We start from the raw sequence: 5,725 nt of genomic DNA, 5'->3' as shown, positions 1-5,725 counted from the left end.
TGTAAATATATCAATATATTGATGTAAGAGGTCTCCCGATCGAAATGAATAAAATTTGGTAACACTAGTAATTAATTACGAATTAGCAATCTAAAATCGAGAGGTTAGAGGTGATGATAGCCTTAGACATGGGTTTAGGCTCTTTTGGGGCAGGTTTGTGGGACCCTCAAGGGGATAGTACTGCTGAATTAGCGTGGCCTACAACAAAGCTCCTCTTACAATCACATGCCTTTATTGGAAGTTTAGAGGGTACCCCCCTTTAGAATAGGGTGGATCCATCCATGTCATTGCCCTTTGTTGCTAAGCTTGCCCACCTCACCACCTGTCAACAAATTTGAATTAAAGAAAGTGCTCTTTCTGAATCTTCCCCACATGGCCTTCTGTTTCCATGTGCCCTGCCCTTCAGCTTCTCCTCCTCCCCTCTTCTTTCTGATGGGGATTCTTCAACCACAAAAGTTATTTAAACTTTTAGTTTTATTTCAATACCTGCTTCTTCTATTCTCCAACCATCCCAATATTTTATGGCACTTCCTCTAGTTCATTATGTTCTTGTAGTTATACTTCTGATTCTCAACATTTATCATATCATTTAATCTGATGGGGACCTTTTCTTGCAGAGTCTCCCTTATATGATCAGTTGGCATCACAAGGGAATCCAATTGAGTTTCAATTGCCTTAAGCAGATGGGAGTATATATTCTGGATTGGGAAAGAAAAATAGACGTGTGTGAAAAGATTATGGTGTTTCTCTGTATCTACTAAGTAGACAAACTTGTTAGACATAAGTAAATCACAACAACTGATATGGCATGAAAAGAACTTAAAAATACAAAACCTAGATGGAAAACAACATCAGACGTCTATCAAGCAATAGTCAAGCACTTGTACTAAAATGATCATTGTTATGTATCTATCTCCTTATAAACAGAGATGCCAACAATTAAACATTTTCCTTGTACCTTGAACGTTGCTACATATCCTAGCAGTGGCCAGCACTGGTGTACTGCATAGAGAATCCATTAAAGCAATCAACTTCAATGTCAAGGTTTTCCAAGTTGAAATTTGTAAGATCTTTTAGCCAACCAACTTTTATCTAAAAACACATACCGACAACAATAACAGTTAGTTACTTTGATGGAAATTAATTAGTAGCAGCAGCTCAGGGATCAAAGTTTTCAAAGAAGGATTGCAACTGTAGTTCCATTACCTGCAAAGTTGACGCATAAAACGAAGACCCAGAATGGCAAGAACTCAAAATGTCAAGTCCTTGAATCAAAAAGGTCAAGACCTAAAATCAAACAAACAAACTAACAAAAGTAACTCCAATTCTCCAAATCAAACAAACAAAAGCAAAAGAACAACTTGTACATGTGAATCTGTGATCCCCAAATCGGACTTTAAATCCCCAAATTACGGACGCGGCTTGGGGTCATTGCTCGACGTCATGGACTCATGGGCTCACGGCGATTTCCGGCGGGGGTTTGTGGGTTTAAGTGTTCAACTAAGCAGCAAATGATGTGCCACACTACCATCAAGTAGACGAGGACCCGAGGACTCCAAGGCTCGAGTTAGTCTAGTATCTGAATATACATATACTAAAGGGTTTTTGGGCCAAAATCATGTCTAGGCTACAACTTAGATAACCTACCATGTGGTTACGCGCCTAAACATGAGGATGGGTGAGGGGAAGAGAAACCTTTTTATATGGTGTCTGTTTCTACTAATTAAGCAGGCCCCAGACACAACAATACATCTAGCAAGTAGCATGAGACATTATGAAATTTTTATTTTCACAAACAAGAAATAAGTAATTAATGCCTGTAACTATAATTGGATTGCATCTTTTAGAAAATAGAGAATGACAGAAATGATTGTTCATAAGAGCAACTTTTGTTGATTTTTCAGCCAAGTTTTAGTTAAGGTAGCTAAATATTGTGTCTTCAACAATTTGCTCGACTCTTGCTAGAAGTTACTCGAGATAAAACTCTGATCAAAACCAAGTTCCCATGTCTTTTGAAGAAAATATCGTAGAATTATGATTTCCAATTGCAGCCCATATGATAATGATCATCAGAGAAGGCCTAGCAGATTACAAGACAATTTAAAGTGCTTAATAAAAAGATGGTTATTCTGAAAGGGCCTGGCAAAGCCCAGACTTAAGAAAACCAAATTGAAACTCTAAGATTGAGATGGTTAACTCATATAAATGTAGTCTTAAAGGCTAGGTCGGCCTAAACAGAAGTAAATGACAGATCGAACACAAAGAGAAGCCCAAAAACCAACACATCACAACAACCCAGCCTCAACTGGTGCACATCAACATCCACAAAAAAGAACAATTCTTAGGTTCACCCCTAGGGTGAATGATCATATTCACCCCGTTGTCGATTAATATATTTTTACTTAATAAATTTATAATCCAACGGTCTATATCTTAAATTATTCTTTAAAGATCATCTCTGTAAAAAATCAATCAAATCGGAAATCGTTTAATTATCTAATTGAATCAAACAAATGAATGGTTCTAACAACACTTACTACTACTATGATGAACCGTCCATGTAATTCATAGAAATGAATAACTAAAAGGTCTTCAATTTAATCGATTTTTTACAGAGCTAATCTTTATATTACGTTATACAATATAAACAGTTGGATTAAAAAATTATAAAGTTATTATACGTTAATCACAAGAGAGAGTGAATTTGCTCATTCACCCTAGGGGTGAACCTAAGAATTGTTCCACAAAAAAAAACTTCCTCCTCCCACCAACCTCTCCGCCATCTGACCGACGGGAGGCTTTGCCGGCGATCTCTTCTAGTAAGGATTTTTGAATCTTCCACCTCTATTGACCTTAAACTATCTTCTCAACTTCCCTCCTTATGGCAAAAAACACTTCAATTCTTATTTGGACTTAGCACTTTTGCAATGTGTGAAAATAGAAATGTTTGATTATAATTTAGAGCACCCACTACCAATGTATGAAGTCATGGGTTCAAGTCACCATAGAGGCAGGAGTGAAACTTTTTTATCCTCTTTTTATAAAAAAATAATAATAATAAAATAAGAAAATAAAATAAAATAATGTTCATGTCATATGATAATTTCCAAAGTGAGATAAATGTTCCTAAGAAAAATATTAATTATAAATATTAAGGGTTGAGATCATTTTATAAGTGTTGGGTCATTTGCATGCACCGTTGGTGCATAGAATAATTTCCACCTAATCAATGCAGACGACAATCAATTAACTACACATAGCCTTTTATTATTAAAAAATACATGAAACATGAAAAAAGAGGCAAACATTACTCAACTATCGAAACGGAAATTTCACACAAAAACAGTTAGTCAGTTACATTCCACTCAAAATTAATGACTATATATATATATATATATATATATATATATACTAGACTCCAAACACACCCTATGGGTGTGAATGATTACGTGAGAAGTTATTTCACAGATTGCAGAGAAAATTGCTGCATATATTTTGTTTTTGATTTTTTGATTTTTTTTGTTAAATTTCTTTTATTTTTATTTTATTTGCAAATTGACCATTTTGTTTTTCTCAAATATTTCAATTCAAATGTTTTTAAATATTTGAGGGATATTTTGGTAAAATTTTTCTGTTTTGGCCGACAAACTTCTTCTCTTAATAATAATATATATATATATATATATATATATATATATTAAAAAAATAAATATGTAGGTCGATCAACAAACCTCCTCCACTTGAGCTACAATACATTAATAGTGTAAAATTCACCAAAAAAGACGCTACGTGTTGATGAAGAGATTCAAGGGAGGGATTAGCTAGGATAAGATGAATGCAATCAACCATCGATCGATGGATCGACATGCAACATTCTATGAATAAACATATAGTAATGCAATATGGGTTGTCTAAACATCTCCTTTTAAAGTTTTAATAACCCATCTCAAAAAATTAGACATCCACTAGAGAGCCTCCACCGTCCGATCTGACTCTGAATTGTCTAAAGTAGTTTATTAAGCAGTGGCTTAATTACTTAATTGGTTAGTGGAAGCCATGAAGAATACCCCAACGCAGACAGACATTCCATCCAAGAAAGCCACTAACTCAGTCACCTATTTCTGAAACCCACAAAACGTGGTCAGCTCTACTTAGTTTAATCGTTTCTGCAGCATTAGGGTTTTCTAGGGTTTAAGAGAGAATAAGAGGGAGTGGCATGCACGTAAATTGAATATGGTGGTTCGTAAGCATCAGTATTAGGTTTATATTCATTTCGTTCTTTGCTTCTGTAATCTGTACGCACCTAAAACCATTCATTGGGTTTTAAATTCGAAGCATAATCGATTAGCACTTAGCAGTAGTAATCAAGTTTGTTTGCTTTCATGGTGTTTCATGGTGTTGGGTATCTAGATCTGTGAAGAAGAAGAAGAGTCCACGTGCCGTCACGTGGATGGGTCTAAATCATCACTGTCCTCAGTAATCATTCGAAACCAATCCCCATGAATTGTCCTGGCTGTAAAACTCAAAAGTCTTTCAGATAATTTTACAGCAAACCGATATCATTATGGTTTAATACTTTTTTAGCTTCTCCTTGCCAAAAAGTAATAAAACATTTTTAGTTTCTAAGATAGATTTATTTATTGACTTATTGGTGCTGCGTAGCCATCCCTTTACCAGTTAATTACAGGTGAGGTAACCCTCTCCACTCTCCAGTCTCCGTTGTTCAAATTAATTACAACTGTTTTGAATATTTTATAATAAATGTGACACCTTCATAGGGCTGGGCACAGGCCGGGTCCAACTAAAATTTTGTTGGGCCTGAGGCCGGCCCGTTTCTTACGGTTAGGGCCCAAAGCCCGTTTTGCAACCAATAGGGATCGACCCGTTTCAATTCGGGCCGAGCTTCTGGGTTTTCGGGCCCAAAACGTATATCCTTTTGTTTTCTCAAAATAAACCAAGATTCAAAATCAAAAAACTAAAAAATACAATAAAATCCAGATCCACCAGAAACTACAAGCATATTTCAAGAATTCCAGTCACAAAAACTTGTCATTTCACATTGATCTAACCTAAACACAGGGGCGGACCCGTCATTCGGTCTGACGGAGTCCTGAGCCCCTCAGCTCTTTGGCAGATATATAATATTATATGTCTATTATTAATTAAACTATTGATTTATGTGTATGTGCAATGGCTGGACCCCCCTTCTAAATTGAATTGTACACATAAATATATAATATTCTAAGTTTCTAACCCCCACCTCCCCCACTCTCTAACCCACGTAATTGTCACTTTGTCAGGTTAAAAATAAAATATTAATATTCATTTAATTAGGAATTTAGGATAAGAGAAGAAAGTCAAAACATAAATTAATAAATATTCATATATCATTAGGATTTTGACAGCTTTTATATTATATATTGGGGTTTGCAAATTCTGTAACCTAATTTTTTTTTCTCTCGCACCAGGCAAAGCAAAAAAGTCCGATACCTTTATTTATTTTTTGTTATATTATATTTTTTTCCATTCTTTCATTTTGCTTTGTTAGATTGATTTTAATTTATTTATTTTGCTTATTTTTTCACGATTGATTTTGTTGAATACTCATTGTTTATATGTAATATTTTTTTTTTATTTGTAAGCCATCCACACAAAAGACACTTGATACATGGTTTATTAAAAGAAAAACGCCCAAAAACTCTGAATTTAGTGCTACCTTACTACA

The 5,725-nt window shown here is 34.8% G+C and overlaps 1 long non-coding RNA gene across 1 annotated transcript; it reads right to left on the bottom strand.

Moving 5' to 3' along the window:
- Positions 1-1,565, bottom strand: LOC121051445. The gene is made up of 3 exons (XR_005805740.1): positions 1,207-1,565; positions 959-1,092; positions 1-698 (listed from the first exon to the last, which is right to left on the bottom strand). It is a non-coding gene; the product is annotated as an uncharacterized LOC121051445 (long non-coding RNA).
- Positions 1,566-5,725: the final 4,160 nt, after the last annotated feature.

The sequence above is a fragment of the Rosa chinensis genome, chromosome 2 (genome assembly GCF_002994745.2).
Source record: "Rosa chinensis cultivar Old Blush chromosome 2, RchiOBHm-V2, whole genome shotgun sequence".
NCBI classification, from domain to species: domain Eukaryota; kingdom Viridiplantae; phylum Streptophyta; class Magnoliopsida; order Rosales; family Rosaceae; genus Rosa; species Rosa chinensis.
The sequence above is the reverse complement of the archived record's forward strand: the minus strand, read 5'-3'. Positions and strand labels throughout refer to the sequence as shown.